Here is a 20,036-nt window from a genome sequence, read left to right as displayed (position 1 = left end):
ACTGGTGATGTCTCTTGTGTTCTGTGACCGTGGGCTGGATTCTCCGATTTTGAGGCTATGTCCGGTGGAAGTGTCTAGTTTTATGATGAAACAGTCGGCGGCGCCTCTGCATTGATGCTCCGTCCGGTGGGGGTCTCGCAGCTGCGCCACGTAAAACCCCCGGCGTTCCAGACAGAAACGGTCGGACAATTGCCGGGTCTGTGGCCACGCGCGCGCACTGCGACGACATGGAGCGGTTGGGCCATACAACATGGCGTCTGCCACGCGCGGACCTGGGCTGCCGAATAGTGCCCCCCTTTAACCCCGCTCACCACCCTTGGACTACCCCCCACCAGTCCCGCCGAAGCCCCCTAGCCAGTGGAATGACCCCCCCCTCCCCCGACTGTGGTGGCACTGGACACAGTCTGCAGCCGCCATATGAGTTTTAAAAAATAAATAAAATTAGAGTACCCAATTCATTTTTTTCCAATTAGGGGGCTATTTAGCGTAGCCAGTTCACCTACCCTGCACACCTTTGGGTTGTGGGGGTGAAAACCACACAAACATAGGGAGAATGTGCAAACTCCACATGGAGGGCCGGGATCGAACCTGGGAACTCGTCACCCTGAGGCAGCAGTACTAACCACTGCGCCAGCATGCTGCGCCACCATGCTGCCCAGCCATGCGAGCTTGACGAAAACTAAGAGCACAAATGATCCATGCCATCAGGAAGTCGCCCATTGAGGGCGGGGCATCGGGGAAGGGCCTTCAGGTGACGTCCTGAGGCTGTCCCAATGGCGTGCGCCGTACTCACCGATGATGCCATTTTGGAGGGCCGGAGCCTCCAAAAACAGGTACTGTCCCTGATTCCGGCATCAAAAGGGATTCTCTGCCCGATCGCTGAATACGATTTTGGCGTTGGCAAGCGGAGAATCCCGCCCCTTGTCTTTGCAATTATTCACACAGAATTGCCAGTGACTTAATTAGAATGATGATTTATTGATGTACACATGATAAGGTAACAATCAGAATGCTGTACAGACTAAGTTACTGAGTGAGTTACATAGACTCTCCTGGAACTACCCCTATGTGCAACTATCCTCGTGTATGCCTTACAACCTTCTGGCGATAGCCGATGTCGGATGCAACCTGCTGGTTGGAGGTCACATAGCTAAGTGTATACAATATTGTTCACAGGCATATCACCACATTCCCCTTCCATGCTGTAGATTTTGTATTTTTAAAAATTTGTTTATTAAAATTTTTCCATAATAAACAAAACCAGACAACACAATTAACCAAAATTACATAATAAAAAAATGAGACTGACAAGCAAAACCACATATTAACTTAACCCCCAAAAACTAAACTAAACCTCCTAACAGCTGACAGTGACTAGCTCCTTAAAAAAGGAAATGAATGGCTGCCACCTTGGGTAGAACCCTTCTATCAAACCTCTAATGGTGTACTTGACCTCCAAATGTAAAAAAAACATGAGGTCGCCTAACCAAGCCAAGGCACTAAGTGGAGTGGAAGACCTCCAAGAAGAACTTGTCTCCAGGCTATCAACAAGGCGAAGGCGAGGACATCCGCCTTCATCCCCAACTGAAGCACCGCTAGTCTAATACCTCAACTATTGCCACCATTGGGTTCGGACTTTCGAGTCGGGCCTCTTCCACTTCCAGGTCGAGGCCAGGGTCGGGTTGTTGGAGAAGTCCTGCCGGGTCGGGTTGGGTCATGTGGGCCGGCCCACGGATGTCGGAGGATCTTTAGGCCTGTGGATAAACATAAAAGAGAAAGGTTAGAGATGGTGTTAGTGTTAGAACTAAGTTTTAAAAGGTTAGTATGGTTATAAGAGATGTAGGAAAAGGATCAGTGGGAGAGAGAGCACAGAGAGTCGCCACACTCCGGCACCATCTTGAGTGGACATGCATTCACAACATTTCTTGTCCTCTAATAATGTCATGTCCGACCTCCATGGCGGACGTTGGAAGGACCTGACTCTCGTGCCTAATCAACAAAGTGCAGGGCATGGTCCGAAATCACAATCGTTGAACCAGCCGCCACCACAGAAGGGAGGAGAGACCCATCTATCACAAAAAAATCGATCTGCGAGTATACCTGATGCACATGTGAGAAAAATGTAAAATCTTTATCATCTGGGTACAAAAAGCTGCCAAGGATCTACTCCTCCTCCCTCCCCGACCTGCTCCTGAAAATCAACAAAGTTCTGGCCACCCCTAATGGAGTCAGAGATTTGGGCTTAGATCGATCCATACTAGGGTTCAGAACACAAATCGGAGAGGGAGGCCAGGTAATGGTCAAAAGGCAATGGTCGATGACTGCCCTTGCAATTGGAAAGTTGTTTCAAGTGGTGTTCCACAGGGCTCGGTGTTGGGACCCTTACTTATTGTGTTATATATTAACGATGTGAATGTGGGGAACATGTTTGGTAAATTTGCAGACGACACAAAGATTGGCCGAGTGGTGGACAGTGTAGAGGATAGCTATGATCTCCTAAATGATATAGATGGATTGGTGGAGGAGCGATAAAGTGGCAGATTTAACACAGAGACGTGGGGGGGGGGGGGGGGGGGTTGGGGGGGGGGGGTCATGCATTTAGGGATGTCGAACAGTTGTAGGGAGCACACAATAAATGGGAATATACTAAGAGGGGTCGATGAAGTGAGAGATCTTGCCATACAAGTACACAGGTCCCTAAATGTAGCAGTTCAGGTAGACCGGGTTTTTGAAAAAGCATATGGAATGCTCTCCTTCATTGGCAGAGTTATAGAATATAAAAGTAAGGAGATAATGTTGGAATTGTATAAAACACGAGCGAGGCCACAATTGGAGCATTGTATGCAGTTCTGGTCGCCACATTACAGGAAGGACTCTGGAGAGAGTGCAGAGGAGGTTTACAAGAATGTTGCGAAAAATGTAGCTAAGAACAGAGATTGGATAAGTTGGAGTTATTTTCCTTGGAACAAAGAAGGTTGAGGAGTGACTTAATTGAGCTGTACAAAATTATGAGGGGAAGAGAGAGGGTGGACAGGATAAAATTGTTCCCTTGGTGGTGAGTTCTAGAACCAGTTCTACACATCAATTTTAAAAAAACTTTGGAAACATTACTGAGCCATACATACCAAAAGGCAATGATTCAGTTACGGCTCAACCCTTCCATTAGCCTATTTTACCAGTGCTATGTTTGGGACATTACAATGGACCACAATCAGCACCGAGTGAAAAGTGAACAGCAGAAATAAGGTTGTCAAGAGTTCTATTCATGATCATTATTTAATGATTCCCCCTGAAGTGTGTATGGGTATGTGTGATAGGACAGGCGAGGCTGTATTATTCTTCACAGTTGACTAAACTGCTGACATTCACTGTCCAAGATTACACCTGAAGATTGGTGACTTGGCTCAGGTACAGCAGTTCTGATGGCACCGAACCCCTGCATGAGTCAACATCTTGAGGAGAAACCCGTGAAGAGAAAACAAATTAAATTGCTTTTGGCTCCTGAGAGCGATTTTATATTATTTTTCATTATCTAATGGCATGAGATGGTTTCTGTCCATTCTGGCACTCTTTATGCAAAACATTCATCTCATTCTCATACCACTCCTCGGTCAAAAATGTGAATGGTTGCTTACAACTGTCAGGTGGGAGTTGCTGCAGATTTGAACCTGTATTAAAGTTCATCCAAAAAATGTTCTGCTGGATTAGGGCTGCATGACTCACCAAGCATCTCCAAAGTTTATGTTTAAACTGAGATTTTGTTTTGCAAGGGGAGGGGGAGTGGGGGATGGAAAAGTGAGAGAAAACCTAAGGGTGTGAGTGGAATTTCAGTAGAGGTCTTCCCTTCAATTTGAGGGATATTTGTAGGAAGGCAAGTTTGCTTATGTACATTCATGCTGGGAAACAGTTCATGGTCATTAACTGCCATCTGGTACCTCTAAAAATAGATCATGCTTCATATAAGACAGTGAGTATTGCAGTGCTAAACGTATTAGGAGGGTCGTAAAGGATTCGAGAGATGGAGTGGTTTTGAGAGGAAATTCCTGAATGTGGGGTTTACATGCCTGAAATCAAGACCACCAGTCCTGGTGCAAAAGATGGGGAATGCATGAGAGGCCAGACTCAGAGGAAGGATGAGTTATGGTGCTTTGGAGGCGATAGCAGTGCTAGGGAGGGAAGGGAGCGATGCTAAGAAGGCATTTAAACATTAAGATCACAATATTAAATTTGAAGCACTGATGGTAGTGAGTGTGGTGAGAAAGGGAGAGGGATTTAAAGAAAGGACAGCAAAAGGAATCCAGGGTTACCCTGGCGGAATGAGTGCCATTCTCAGTAGCAAGTCAGACTTCCTAATCCTTGGTGTGTGGCAAGGAAGGTTAAGCCAATTGTGTGCGAATAGGCTCAAGGCTTCAGTCCTCGGACTTGAGGAAGCAAAGAGGAACCTACAGGGTTGGGAGAGAGTAAAGAATCCACTGAGGACAGTGACATCTGAGGTTGAGGGGTGTGAGTAGCTGAGCAGGTTGACTGCTGCAGTAGTTTTATGGTAAATGTCTTGACTCTTGGCTGCTTGAATGTGCAATAGCAGTGATTTGGGGGGATGTGTCAGGCAGGAGCAGAGAGAGAAGTTAGCATCTGTGAAGGAAGTACAGGGCTCACAGACACTCGGCTTTATTGATCTCTCAGTAGAGCAGTGCTTCTGAAAGGTGAGATTGACACATAAAGGTGGGGAGGAGACATCTGCAGCGTCCTAAATGAAGACTCATTGCCAGTTTAACCTGGTGGCTATGCCTTACTAGGGTCTATGAAGGTCATTCCGAGCCTCAATTTGTTTGTCTTCAGGTTCTTCCAGGATTCTAACAACAACATATACAGGATCTTCCAGTCAGCTGCACATAATTACATAGGCAGAGATCTGATTGCCATGGCAACAGGCAAAGAATGATGTACATCTCCCCAGGATGAGTGTGCATTCGGATTCACCTCTCTGGCTGGATTACCTCAGTCACCCAATGCCATTGACTGATCAATGGTGGTAATCCAAGCAGCACCACAGTAGCCAGGGGGTAGATTTAACGGGACACCAGAGTCCCTGATGCGATCATCAATTCACTCGAAGACACGTGGAGAAGTAAACCGTGGTTTGAATCAGCTTAGAACTGAGCCTGCCTGTGACCGGAACAACACTGAAGGTGGCCCCGCATGTCAGCAGCTCTTATACTTATGCACGGAGCTGAACAGGAAAAAAAAAAGAGGAGAGACTGGTCCCGGTATGCTGCACGTGGAGGAGGAGTGGGGATCGCAACAACAGCCTGAAAGTCAGAACACGGGAGAGGATAAGACAAAAAAAATAATAGTTTTTTCATTCAACTTTTTTTTTCCTCTCCTGAAAAATTAAAAATCGTTTTTAAAAAGAGAGGGAGAAAAAAAAATTATTATTTTTCGCACCAAAACCCAGGAAAAAAAAGAGAAAAGGCACATAACAGAAATATGCCTGCAAATAATAATAAATCGGAGGGGACGGTGAGATGTAAGAAGGAGCAGCAGCAAAGGCGAAGGAAAAAGGCAGGAGCTGCGGCCGCGCAGGCAGACGGCCCCACGAGGCGAGACAGAGGTTCAGGCTGTGGTAGTCACCACTAGCAGTATTATATGTATTACGGTAAGACACGTATAATAGAGGTACATGGGTAAATCCCTGCCTCTGTCTCCGCCCAGTAGGTGGCGTATAAATGTGTGTGCCCGCCGGTGCTGCAGCCATTCTGGTGGCAGCTACAGGAGGCACAACATCTTTGCTCAATAAAGCCTCAATTATTCCACTATTCTCGTCTTAATCGTGGTAATTGATAGTGCATCAATTTACTGAGCAAAGATTTTTTAAACTATGGATCTTTGCATCAAGCCTGATCGCCTGCAGCTGAGCCCTCAAGCAGCCAACGCTACGTCCGCTTTTGACCACTGGCTAGCCTGCTTCGAAAGCTACCTCCAAACATCCGCTGAGGAACCCTCGGACTCGCGGAAGCTCCAAGTCCTTTATTCACGGGTGAGCCCTGACATTTTTCCTCTCATCCGGGTTGCGCCCACTTACTCCGAAACGATGGAGCTCCTGAAGGGACATTACGTTCGGCCAGTCAACCAACTCTACGCCAGGCACCTCCTGTCCATGAGACAGCAACTCCATGGTGAGTCTCTGGACGATTTCTGGCGTGCCCTGCACATCCTGGGGCAGAACTGTGACTGCCAGGCAGTTTCGGCAGTCCTGCACACAGAACTTTTAATCCAAGACACCTTTGTTACGGGCATGAGGTCTGCATACGTCCGCCAGTGCCTACTGGAAGGGGGTACGCTTTGATCTTGCGGGAACTAGGCAGCTCGCGAACTCGTTAGAAGTGGCCTCCTGTAATGTCCAGTCCCATGCCCCCGACCGCGCGGCACCCTCGTGGGCATCGTGGGCCCCACCAGCTGCCGACTCCAGCTCACCGCAAGCCTGCACTGCGTGGCAGCCAGCCAACCCTGGGGGGCCCAAGTTCTATTTTTGCGGGCAGAACAAACACCCCCGGCAGCGCTGCCCGGCGTGGAGCGCGACCTACAACGGATGTGGAAAGAAGGGACACTTTGTTTCTGTTTGCCAGGCCCAGTCGGTCGCCGCTGTTTCCAGGCCCGGAGTTCCTGCACCCCCCACGTCCGACCCAGGGGCTGCGCTATTTTCCTCTTCGCAAGCCACGTGCGGCCCGTGGGTGCCGCCATTTTTGATGCCACCCGCCATCTGCGCCCCGTGGGCGTCGCAATCTTGGGCGCCATTTTGGACGGTGCCTCAGGACCCCTGCTAGTCTGGCCTGTCGCTACCTCCACCACCGCTGACCATCCCGGGACCTCCCAGCATCTGCCGCAGCTCGCCTCGATCACCTTGGATCAGTCCCGGCCCCGCAACCTCGCAACTGCAACAACGACGGTGAAAATCGATGGGCACGAGACGACCTGCCTTTTTGACTCTGGGAGCACAGAGAGCTTCATCCACCCCATGACGGTAAGGTGCTGCTCCCTCGCGGTACACCCCGTCACCCAGAAAATCTCCCTGGCCTCCAGATCCCATTCTGTGGAAATCTGGGGGTACTGCATCGCGACCCTCACCGTCCAAGGTGTAGAGTTTAGCAACTTCCAGCTCTACGTCCTCCCCCACCGCTGCGCTGCCCTGTTATTCGGCCTGGACTTCCAGTGCCACCTCCAAAGCTTAACCTTAAAATTCAGCGGACCCCTACCCCCCTCACCGTATGCGGCCTCACGACCCTTAAGGTCGATCCACCTTCCTTGTTTGCGAACCTCACCCTGGATTGCAAATCCATCGCCACCAGGTGTAGACGATACAGTGCCCAGGTTAGGACCTTCATCAGGTCGGAGGTTCAACGGCTTCTGCGGGAAGGGGTCATTGAGGCCAGCAACAGCCCCTGGAGAGCTCAAGTGGTAGTAGTAAAGACTGGGAGAAGCACAGGGTGGTCACTGACTACAGTCAGACCATCAATTGGTACACGCAGCTGGACGCGCACCCCCTCCCACGCATATCTGACATGGTCAATCAGATTGCGCAGTATCGGGTCTTTTCCACAGTGGACCTGAAATCCGCCTACCACCAGCTCCCCATCTGCCCGGAGGACCGCCAATGCACTGCGTTTGAAGCAGATGGCCGCCTCTAAAACTTCCTTAGGGTTCCCTTCGGCATCACTAATGGGGTCTCAGTTTTCCAACGTGAGATGGACTGAATGGTTGACCGGTACGGACTGCTGGCCAACTTCCCGTACCTAGATAACGTCGCCATCTGCGGCCACGATCAGCAGGACCACGATGCTAACCTCCAAAAATTCCTCCAGACCGCCAAACTCCTTAACCTCATGTACAATAAGGAGAAATGTGTGTTCCGCACCAACGGCTTAGCCATCCTTGGCTATGTTGTGGAAAATGGAGTTCTAGGGCCCGACCCCGACCTCATGCACCCCCTCATGGAACTCCCCCTTTCCCACTGCCCCAAGGCCCTGAAGCGATGCCAGGGGTTTTTCTCCTATTATGCCCAGTGGGTCCCTAACTATACGGACAAGGCCCGCCAACTCATCCACTTCACAGTTTTCCCCCTGACGGCTGAGGCCCACCAGGCCTTCAACCGCATCAAAGCAGAAATTGACAAAGCCACGATGCACGTGGTCGACGAGTCCCTCCCCTTTCAGGTCGAGAGCGATGCATCGGACGTAACTCTGGCTGCCACCCTCAACCAGGCGGGCAGGCTCATGGCCTTCTTTTCCCGCACCCTCTATGCCTCCGAAATTCAGCACTCTTCTGTCGAAAAGGAGGCCCAAGCCATTGTGGAAGCTGTGCGACATTGGAGGCATTACCTGGCCGGCAGGAGATTCACTCTCCTCACTGACCAACAGTCGGTTGCCTTCATGTTCCATAACACACAGCGGGGCAAGATCAAAAACGACAAGATCTTGAGGTGGAGGATCGAGCTCTCCACCTATAATTATGAGATTTTGTATCATCCGGGAAAGCTCAATGAGCCCCCTGATGCCCTATCCTGCGGTACATGTGCTAGCGCCCAACTGGACCGACTCCTGGCTCTCCACTATGACCTCTGCCATCCGGTTCTTCCATTTCATCAAGGGCCGCAACCTGCCCTACTCCATTGAGGAGGTCAGGACTGTCATCAGAGACTGCCAGGTCTGCACGGAGTGCAAGCCGCACCTGGTGAAGGCCTCCCGCCCCTTTGAGCGCCTCAGCATGGACTTCAAAGGGCCCCTCCCCTCCACCAACCGCAACACGTATTTTCTGAACATGGTCGATGAATACTCCCGGTTCCCCTTCGCCATCCCATGCCGCGATATGACTTCTGCCACGGTCAGTAAAGCTCTCCAGCATCTTCACCCTGTTCGGTTTCCCCACCTACGTCCAGCGATCGGGGATCCTCTTTTATGAGTGATGAGCTGCGTCAGTTTCTGCTCAGCAAGAGCATTGCCTCGAGCAGGACGACCAGCTATAACCCCCGGGGAAACGGGCAGGTGGAGGGGGAGAACGGGACGGTCTGGAAGGCCGTCCTACTAGCCCTGTGGTCTAAAAATCTCCCGGTCTCCCGCTGGCAGGAGGTCCTCCCCGACACGCTCCACTCTATCCGATCGCTCCTCTGCTCCGCGACTAACAAGACCCCTCATGAACGTCACTTTGCCTTCCCCAGGAAGACCACCTCCGGGGTCTCACTCCCAACATGGCTGACAGTTCCTGGACCCGTCCTCCTTCGCAAGCATGTGCGGACCCATAAGTCGGACCCTTTAGTCGAAAGGGTCCACCTCCTACAAGCAAACTCGCAGTACGCCTACGTGGCACACCCCGATGGGCGCCAGGACACAGTCTCCCCCCGGGACCTGGCACCCGCTGGATCGCCACCCATGGCCCCCCCCCCCTGACACCACCACCCCCACCCCCCCCCCGGTTGCCTCATTCACCCCTGCGCTACTCACCCTCCCCCAGCGAACCTCACCGCAGCCCCCGCGCCAGGAGGATCCGTCCTCCCATTGGTTCCACTCAGGGGTGATGAAGACGAGGACAACACGCTCCCGGAGTCTCAGGTGACCAAGTCGGCGCCCACATCACCACCAGGACTGAGGCGATCTCAGAGGAGGGTCAAGGCCCCTGACAGACTGAACTTGTAATTCTTTTTTCCACCAGCCCCGCCGGACACTTTTTTCAACATGGGGTGAATGTGGTATTCACCACTAGCAGTATTACGGTAAGACACGTATAATAGAGGTACATGGGTAAATCCCTGCCTGCTGGCTCCGTCTAGTAGGCAGCATATAAATGTGTGTGCCCGCCGGTGCTGCAGCCATTCTGGTTCCAGCTACAGGATGCACAACATCTTTGCTCAATAAAGCCTCGATTATTCCACTACTCTCGTCTTTGTGGTAATTGATTGTTCATCACAGGCGAACCAGGAAGCGGAAAAGCTGGCGGGCCAAGCGGGAACAGGTCGCGGCGACCATCCCCGCCCCCGCCCCCCTGCACAGGGGGAGTGATACACCATCAATAATAGACGACGAGTGATAAACGTAACTGAGGCTTTAATACACTAAACAGCAAGCCTCCTGTCTCTGGACCCAAAGTGGGTCCGGAGGCGGAGACTTGCCACTTTTATACAGAAGCCTGAGGGGAGTAGCCACAAGCGGAGCCAGCCTGGACAAGCCCAGGCATGTACAATACAGCACAGTGAATATAAGACAATAACGTGGCTTACCACATTCACCCCCTGTTTAAAAAAAGTCCGGCGGGGGTGAAGTCATCTTAAAAGTCCAGTCTCTCGGGGGCCTTGAGCTTCCGCTGTGACCGCCTCAGTCCCGGCTGTGGTGTGGGCGCCGGCGTCGAGACCTGCGCGTCCGGGAGCATGTTGACTTCTTCTTCTTCACCCAGATGATGGGTCGGCGAAGGGGGGGGCAGTGTATTGGCTGAGGTGGTGGTGCCGGTCCTCGGTGGACCTGCGGGAGTCAGTTCGTGAGGGAGGTGGGCAGAGGTAGCGTTCGACGGTGTAGGGTGGGGGGGGGGAGGGGGCGGGGGGGTTGGTGGTGGTCGCCGGGGAGCCTGCAAGAGCCAAATCCCGAAGGAGACCGTGTCTTGCCGCCCGTCCTGGTGTGTCATATTGGGGGTTTGCATGGAGCAGCAGGACCTTCTCGACGAGGGGGTCGGTTTAATGGCTCCTCGCATGCTTCCCGAGAAGGACGGGCCTTGGGTCTGTCAGCCAGGATGGGAGCGAGACCCCGGAGGTGGAATTCCTGGGGAAGGCAAACATACGCTCAGGAGGAGTCTCGTTGGTGGGCGTATATAGAAGCGACCGGATGGAGTGGAGTGCATCGGGGAGGACCTCCTGCCAGCAGGAGAGTGGGAGACGTTTCGACCGTAGGGTCAGGAGGATGGCCTTTCAGACCGTCGCGTTCTCCCTCTCCACCTGTCCGTTTCCCCGGGGGTTATAGCTGGTCGTCCTGCTGGAGGCGATGCCTTTGCTGAGCCGGAACTGACGCAACTCGTCGCTCATAAAGGAGGAGCCCCGGTCACTGTGGATGTAGGCGGGGACCCCGAACAGGGTGAAAAGACTGTGCAGGGCCTTGATAACAGAGGCAGAGGTCATGTCAGGTGATGGCGAAGGGGAATCTGGAGTACCCGCCAACGATGTTGAGGAAGTACACGTTACGGTCAGTGGAGGGGAGGGGCCCTTTGAAGTCCATGCTGAGGCACTCAAAAGGGCGGGAGGCCTTTACCAGATGTGCTCTGTCTAGCCGATAAAAGTGCGGTTTGCACTCCGCGCAGACCTGGCAGTCCCTGGTCACAGACCTGACCTCCTCGATGGAGTAAGGCAGGTTGCGAGCCTTGATAAAGTGGAAAAAGTGTGTGACCCCCGGGTGACAGAGGTCGTTGTGGAGGGTACAGAGTCGGTCTACTTGTGCGCTGGCACATGTACCATGGGATAGGGCATCTGGGAGCTCGCGGAGCTTCCCGGGTCGATACAAGATATCATAACTGTAGGTGGAGAGCTCGATCCTCCACCTCAGAATCTTGTCATTCTTAATCTTGCCCCGCTGTGTGTTATTGAACATGAAGGCAACCGACCATTGCTCAGTGAGGAGAGTGAATCACCTGCCGGCCAGGTAATGCCTCCAATATCTCACAGCTTCTACAATGGCTTGGACCTCCTTTTCGATGGAGGAGTGTCGAATTTGGGAGGCATGGAGGGTACGGGAGAAGAAAGCCACGGGCCTGCCCACCTGGTTGAGTGTCGCGGCCAGAGCAAAGTCCGACGCATCGCTCTCACTTGGAAAGGGATGGACTCGTCCACAGCGTGCATCGCGGCTTTGGCGATGTCTGCTTTGATGCGATCGAAGGCCAGTCGGGCCTCAGTCGTCAGGGGAAACGTGGTGGACTTGATCAGTGGGCAGGCCTTGTCCGCGTAGTTGGGGACCCACTGGGCATAGTAAGTGAGGAACCCCAGGCATCTCTTCAGGGCCTTGGGGCAGTGGGGGAGGAGGATTCCAGGAGGGAGCGCATGCTGTCGGGGTCGGGACATAGGACTCCGTGTTCCACGACGTAGCCGAGGATGGCCAGGCGGGCTGTGCGAAAGACGCATTTCTCTCTATTATAAGTTAGGTACAGGAGTTTTGCGGTGTGGAGGAAGCGCCGGAGGTTCTCGTCATGGTCCTGCTGGTCACGGCCGCAGATGGTGACGTTGTCTAGGTACGGGAACGTGGCCCGCAGCCCGTACTTGTCAACCATTCAGTCCATTTCCCTATGGAAGACCGAGACCCCATTGGAGACGCCGAAGGGGACTCTGAGGAAGTGATAGAGGCGGCCGTCTGCCTCGTAGGCAGTGTATTGGTGGTCCTCCGGGCGGATAGGGAGCTGGTGGTACACCGACTTCAAGTCGACTGTGGAGAAGACTCGATCCTGCACAATCTGATTGACCATGTCAGATATGTGGGGGAGGGGGTACGCATCGAGCTGCGTGTACCGGTTGATGGTCTGGCTATAATCGATGACCATCCGGTGCTTCTCCCCAGTCTTGACGACCACCACTTGGGCTCTCCAGGGGCTGTTACTAGCCTCAATGATCCCCTCTCGCCGGAGTCGCTGGACCTCTGACCTGATGAAGGCCCTGTCCTGGGCACTGTAGTGTCTGCTTCTGGTAGCAACGTGCTTACAGTCCGGGGTGAGGTTTGCGAAGAGGGAGGGTGGGGCGAGGTGAGAGACGGTGAGGGGGGGGGGCAGGGGTCCGTTGAACTTTAGGATAAGGCTCTGGAGATGGCACTGGAAGTCGAGCCCCAGTAATAGGGCAGCGCGGAGATGGGGGAGGACGTAGAGACTAAAGTCGGTGTACTCTACGTCTTGCACAGTGAGGGTCGCGACACAGTCCCCTGGATTTCCACTGCGTGGGATCTGGAAGCCAGGGAGATTTTCTGGGTCGCGATAGGATGGGGAGGGAGCAGCACCTTACAGTATCTGGGTGTATGAAACTGTCTGTGCTCCCGGAGTCGAAAAGGCAGGCCGTCTCGTGCCCGTTGATCCGGACGGTCTTCGTGGACTTCACGAGGTGGTGCGGCCGGGACTGGTCGAGTGTGACGGAGGCGAGTGTTGGAAGGCGGTCGGTAGGTCGGTCGGAGGTGGCAGCGGCCAGCGTATGATCGGGTGACCAGGGCTCCTGGGAGGCCGCGGAGTGGTCCCAAAATGGCGTCCAAGATGGCGGCCCCCTTGGGTCGCACCTGGTGGGTGAGGTGTAAGATGGCGTCCAAGATGACGGCCCCCGTGGGTCGCACGTGTCGGCCGAAATTAAACATGGCAGCACCTACGGGTCGCACATGGCGGGTGGCGCGGCATCTGGGGGTGACCCCGTCAGGCAGCAGACAGCGCTGCTGGGCCTAAAAGGTTTAGAAGGGAGTCGGGCCTGGAAGGCTTTTGTTAAGTGTCCCTTCTTCACACAGCCGTTACAGGTCGCGTACCGTGCCGGGCAGCGTTGTCAGGGCTGATTACTCTGGCCGCAGAAGTAGCACTTCGGGCCTCCGGCATTGGCGGGCCCCTGCGCGGCGCAGGCTTGCGTCGCACCCGGGTCGGTTGATGGTTGCGCCCACGAGGCCCACGAGGGTGCTGCGCGGTCAGAGGTGTAGGCCCCCATGTTCTGGGAGGCCACCTCCAGCGAGTTGGAGAGTTGTACTGTCTCTGGGAGGCCGAGTGTCCCCCCTTCTAATAATCATTGGCGGATATAGTTCGAGTGCATGCCCACGACATAGGTGTCCCTGATCAGCAGCTCCGCGTGCTGGGTAGCCGATATCGCCCGACAGTCACAGTTCCGTGCAAGGCACACAGGAATTCCGCGAGTGATTCCCCAGGGCATTGTCGTCTCGTGGCGAGGAGGTGCCTAGCATATACCTGATTAACGGATTTCACGTAATGTCCCTTTAGCTGCGTTATTGCGTCCGTGTACAAGGGGGCATCCTTGACGAGGTTAAAGACTCTTGGGCTCACCCGTGCGTGGAGGACCTGCTTCTTCTGAAGGTCTGTGAAGTCTTCGTTGAAAGATGTGAGGTACGCCTCGAAGCAGCTTATCCAGTGTTCAAAAGTCTCTGTAGCTTCAGCTACTTGTGGGTCCAGTTCCAGGTGATCAGGCTTGAGTGAGGTGTTCATCTTGAGTGAAGAGTCCATCTTTAGAAGTTTAGTGTATTAAATTGATACCCCATCAATAAGAGACGACGAGTGATAAGCGTAACTGAGGCTTTAAACTGGGTCCGGAGGCGGAGACTTGCCACTTTTATACAGAAGCCCGAGGGGAGGAGTCACAGGCAGAGCCAGCCTGGACAACCCCAGGCATGTACAATACAGCACAGTGAATATAAGACAATAACGTGGTTTACCACATGGAGGAATGGAAAAGCGTGCTGAAAACGGAAATAAACGCCATAAAGGAGGAGAAAACGCCATGAGGGAGGCACTCAGGATGGAGCTCCACACAATGATGAAGGAGATGCTGGCGGAGACAACGGACAAAATGCAGCGAACCATCGATGGCATGGAAAGGAAGGTGGAGGCGCAGGAGAAAACGATTCAGGAGTTGGTAGAGGGCCGCCTCGGACCAGAGTGACAGGATGGTAACTCAGGAAGCCGAGGTGAAAAGGCTGGTAACGACCCAGGGGAGCCTAAGAGGGAAAGTGGAGGACCAGGAGAATAGGTCCAGACGGCAGATTGTTAAAATAATGGGTCTGCCAGAGGGGATGGAGGGCAGAGATCCAACAGGCTACGTTACCCAAATGCTGGGCAAGCTAGTGGGAAGGGAGAAGTTTCCAAACCCCCCAGAAATCGACAGGGCGCACAGGTCGCTTCGACCCAGGCCCAAAGCCGGGGACCAGCCCAGAGCGATTATCGTGAAGCTGCACAGGTTCCAAGAGAGGGATAAAATCCTAGAGAGGGCCCGGCAGGCAAAATCGAGCACGCGGGAAGCCAAGATCATAAGGGTGTACCAGGACATTGGGGCGGACCTGGCCAAAAGGAGGGCTGAATTCAACAGGCCAAATCAGCACCTTACAAAAGTAATGTGAAATTTGGGATGTTATTCCCGGCCAAACTCTGGGTAACATTTGAGGGGAAGGAGCTGTATTTTAACACCCCAGCGGCAGCGGAGGAGCTCGTTGGAGCGAACAAACTGGGGGAGGAACAGCCACAACGGCCATCATGAAAACGATGGGGATGGAAAGAACGGAAAAATCGGAACAAAGAGCAACGGGCAGACCGCAAACAGAGACAATAAGATCACAAACTGTGCACACGTGTGTCATGTTAGGTACACTGGTATAACACTGGCTGCAACTGGATGCAGCATAGATCAAAAAGATACTCCAGATCTTGAAGTTAGTTCAATCAGGTTTATTGAACTAATAGCACAGTTAGCACAGTTCTCTGTGAGTTCGATTCTCTGCTAACTTAAGTTTGGTTACTCTGTCTGACTGAACCAGACTAGCTCTTAGCCACGTGGTGAGATTGTAACAACACCCTTGACTGACTCTCTAGATCTTCATCAGTGGAAAGAGGCGGAGTGTGCTATAGTCAGATCCCACCCCTGAGTGTCCTGCCTGCTTATTGGTCATGTCCTGTTCTCTGTGTCCATTAGCTGCTTGTCTGTATATCATTATGTGTGTGTTCGCATATCATGAAAATGTGTTTGGTGCACTGTGCTGACTCATTCCCGGGCTCATTCCATCTCTCAATGCAATCGGGGGGAGCGAAGCAAGGTAAATTGAGGGGAGATAGGTATAGGACAGATGTCAGAGGTAGGTTCTTTACTCGGAGAGTAGTAAGGGCGTGGAATGCCCTGCCTGCAACAGTAGTGGACTCGCCAACACTAAGGGCATTCAAGTGGTCATTGGATAGACATATGGACCAGAAGGAAATAGTGTAGATGGGCTTTAAGAGTGGTTTCACAGGTCGGCGCAACATCGAGGGCCGAAGGGCCTGTATTGCGCTGTAATGTTCAATGTTCTATGTTCTAAATGAGGATGAGGAAGGCGGACAGGAGGGCGAGACAAGGGCTAGCAAAAGGAAGATAAAACACGGCCAGAGCAGGGCAAGTACTTGGAGGTAGACCACCGTGCTAGCGAGGAGGGCCAAGACTGGAGGGCAGGAAGAAAGGAGGGCCACGACGTGCCTCTCAGGGGAGAAGGAGTGCCTGCCACAAAGAGGGGGGGGGGGGGCAGGGCCAAAGGGGGGGAAGAACACAGCGGGGTGGACAGAGGGACAGGGATGGTTGGGGGGGGGGGAAGGAGTTGGGGGGAGAGCGCAGAACAAAAGAGAAGCAAAGGGAAGGGTGAGGTAGATAAGCAGCACGAACACAGGCCTCAGCGTGCATGGAGCAGGACGAGGAACCAAAATGGAACCACAAACAGCCACTCGGGAGGGCTTCAGGGCGAAGGGAGACCCTGGAGTGCAGGGGCCCAGCCACCTGGCGTACACATAGCTGGCGGCCATGTTGGATGCCCCCTGGACAAAAGGAAACCCCGGAGCCCTGGGGCCCGACCTCATGGTGAGAGCTGCAACCGTGGCCATTTGGGACAGCCCCCTAACGAAGGGAAACCCCGGAGTGCAGGGGCGTGTCCACCAGGTAAGTATGGGTGACCCCGCAGGACCGAGGGGAGTAAAACAAAACCCACTAGGATTGTTACCTGGAATGTAAGGGGACTCAATGGCCCAGTGAAAAGATCCAGAGTCTTCACCCACCTAAGAAGCCTAAAAGCAGACATAATCTACCTACAAGAGACGTACCTGAGGGAGGAGGACCGACTGCTGGTAAGAAAGGGCTGGGTGGGACTGACATATCACTCATGCTGCAGGACGAGGGCTAAGAGGGTAGCAATATTAATTAGCAAGAGGACGAGGTTTACGGAAACCAAGACAGTTACGGACCCAGGGGACGGTTCGTCATGGGCAGCGGTGTCCTGGAAGGGGCACCGGACGGACTGGTAAATGTGTACGCTCCCAACTGGGATGACACAGAATTCATAAAGAAGACCATGGCAGAAATCCCCAACCTTGACACACACCGACTGATCATGGGGGGGCAACTTCAACTGTGCACAGGACCCACTGACCGACCGATCAAACCCCAGAGCAGGGAAAAAGACTGGCATGCCGAGGGAACTAGCATTTATGGAGCAGATGGCGGTAGTGGACCCATGGAGGTTCCTGCACCCGGGAGAGAAGGAATTTTCATACTTCTCACAAGTACACAAGGTATACACCCATATCAACTTCTTTGCAGTGGGGAAATCGGTGCTTCCAGGGATCATGGGAACAAAGTACTCCGCAATTGTTATCTCTGACCACGCTCCACACTATATGGATGTGAGGTTGGAGACAGCCCGGGCCCAACGCCCCACGTGGAGGCTGGACACGGACCTCCTGTCCGACAAGGCCTTCTGTCAAAAAACATCGCAGGCCATAGGCAATTACGTTAGTAACAACCAAAACGGGGAGGTCTCACCCTCCACGTTCTGGGAGGCACTGAAGGTCGTGATAAGAGGAGAGATCATAGCCTACAAGGCAAGCAGAGATAGGGAAGAGAGGGTCGCCAGGCAACAACTGGTGGATTCCATCCTGGAAGTCGACAGAAAATACTCCAAGGCTCCGACTGTAGAGCTGCTGACGGAGAGAAAAAAGCTGCAAATGGACTTTAACCTGCTATCCACCAGGAAAGCAGTGTACCAACTCAGTCAGACATGGGGGACCTTCTACGAACACGGAGACAAGGCTGGCCGCCTATTGGCTCACCAGCTGAGAAAGCAGGCAGCCACAAGGGAAATAGCGCAGGTAAAGGATAGCAGAGGAAGACTGGTAACAGAACCAAAGGAGGTCAATCGGGCATTTGAGACCTTCTACCGGTGTCTATACGCCTCCGAGCCCCCCAACGGGGACGTGGGGATGAAACAGTTCCGAGACAGACTGGAACTACCAGTTGTGGGGGAAGACAAATGGGGGGAGCTGGAAGCACCAATAGACCTGGGAGAAATCATGGAGAGCATCAGCTCCATGCAGGCGGGGAAGGCACCGGGACCCGACGGCTTCCCGGCAGACCTCTACAAAACATTTGCACCAGTCCTGGCCCCACACTTAAGAGACATGTTCGCAGACTCACTGGCAAGGGGCACCCTGCCCCCCATGCTAGCGCAGGCCACAATTTCACTGATACCCAAAAAAGATAAAGACCTGACGGAATGCGGATCATACAGACCCATTTGACTGTTGAACGTGGATGCAAAAATACTCGCAAAGGTCCTGGCCTAAAGGCTGGAGGGCCGTGTACCAGAGGTGGTGGCAGAGGACAAAACCAGCTTTGTCAAGGGTAGGCAGCTCACAGCGAACATCAGGCGGCTGCTGAACGTAATAATGACCCCCTCTGGGGAGAGAACATCAGAGGTGATCGTCTCCCTGGACGCAGAAAAGGCCTTCGACAGAGTCAAATGGAAATACCTCCCCGAGGTACTGGAACGGTTTGGGCTAGGAGCGGCTGGGTGAGGCTCCTGTGCAACCCAAAGCGCGTGTCTGAACTAACAACACCAGCTCTAAATACTTCCAGCTGCAAAGAGGAACAAGACAGGGCTACCCCCTGTCCCCACTCTGTTCGCGCTAGCGATCGAACCCCTGTCGATAGCCCTGGGTCACGCGAAAAGCTGGAAGGGAATCCGGAGAGGAGACAGAGAGCACAGAGTCCCATTCTGTGCAGATGACCTGCTCCTCTATGTCTCGAAGGCACAGGAGGGACTGAAGGCAAGTCCCCTTCTCGGGCTACAAATTTAACCTGGGCAAAAGCGAGGCATTCCCAGTGAACCCAAACGGGGGAGGGAGAGAGCTGGAGGGGCTCCCGTTCAAAACAGCCCAGAACAGATTCCGCTACCTGGGGATCCAGATAGCCAGAGACTGGACACAGACCCACAAGTGGATCTGTAGGGTTTCAATGGATATCTCGGAACGGGCGAAAACACACCCACGGGAGAACAGAAATTGCAAGTCCTGCACTGGAGGGTGAACCCAGAAATTTACACCCTCATCGAGGACGCGGAAGACTTCGTGCAGCAATGGAGCTGCTAAAAGGACATTATATTCGCCCGGTAAACCAGGTCTACGCCCAACATCTGCTAGCGACGAGGCGACATAGCCCTGGGAAATCGCTGGTAGAATTCTACCATGCGCTCCTGGTGTTGGGGGGAAACTGCAGTTGCCCACAAGTTTCGGCGAGCGACCACACAGAATCTTTGATCCGGGATGCTTTCATTGCAGACATGCCGTCCTCCCAAATCCGCCAGCGATTGCTGGAGAAAGACACCCTAGGCCTCAAGGAGGCATGGGCCCTTGCCAGCTCCCTGGATGTGGCCTCCCAAAACACCCGCGCTCATGTCCCCGACCTCGCGACAGCCCCCTGAGCAGCGTGGAACCCTCCCCCCCCCCCCCGCGGCCGACCCCGAAACATTGCCCATCCCCCCACAAGCTTGTGCTGCAAGGCGGCCTGGCAACACCGGGGGGCCCCGCTGTTATTTTTGCGGGCAGGCCAAGCACCCCAGGCAGCGCTGACCGGCCCGCGCATCCACCTGCAAGGGATGCGGTAAAAAGGGCCACTTCATGGCGGTATGCCAGGCCCGGGCGGTCGCTGCGGTCTTCGGTGGCGAATGCGGACCGCCACCACAATCCTCTCCACGGTCTCCGTGCGGCCAGCGGGCGCCGCCATCTTCCTCCTCCAGGGCCACGTGTGTCCTCCGGGCGCCGCCAACTTGTCCCGCGGATGCCATAGGTGATGGATGGACGCCGCCATTTTGTGCACCCCCAGCCATGTGTGACAAATGGGCGCCGCCATCTTGGATGGACTCCCAGGACCCCAGTTCGGCTGACCACACACCACCGGAAGGGAACATTCAACTGCTGCGATTAGCCTCGGTGACTCTGGACCAGTCCCGGCCTCAAACACTCTCAACTGCCACAACAACGGTACT

At 53.8% G+C, this 20,036-nt stretch overlaps 1 long non-coding RNA gene across 1 annotated transcript in view; it reads right to left on the bottom strand.

Annotated features, from left to right (window-relative positions):
- Nucleotides 1-982: 982 nt before the first annotated feature.
- Nucleotides 983-20,036, bottom strand: part of LOC140384901 (uncharacterized) — a 43,102-nt gene continuing 24,048 nt past the window's right edge. The window contains exon 3 of the long non-coding RNA XR_011933204.1: nt 983-1,754. This is a non-coding gene — a long non-coding RNA (uncharacterized lncRNA). The remainder of the gene's footprint in view (nt 1,755-20,036) is intronic.

The sequence above is a fragment of the Scyliorhinus torazame genome, chromosome 10, assembly GCF_047496885.1.
Source record: "Scyliorhinus torazame isolate Kashiwa2021f chromosome 10, sScyTor2.1, whole genome shotgun sequence".
Lineage (NCBI taxonomy): Eukaryota > Metazoa > Chordata > Chondrichthyes > Carcharhiniformes > Scyliorhinidae > Scyliorhinus > Scyliorhinus torazame.
Note: the sequence above shows the minus strand (reverse complement) of the source record. Positions and strands in the feature narration are given on the sequence as shown.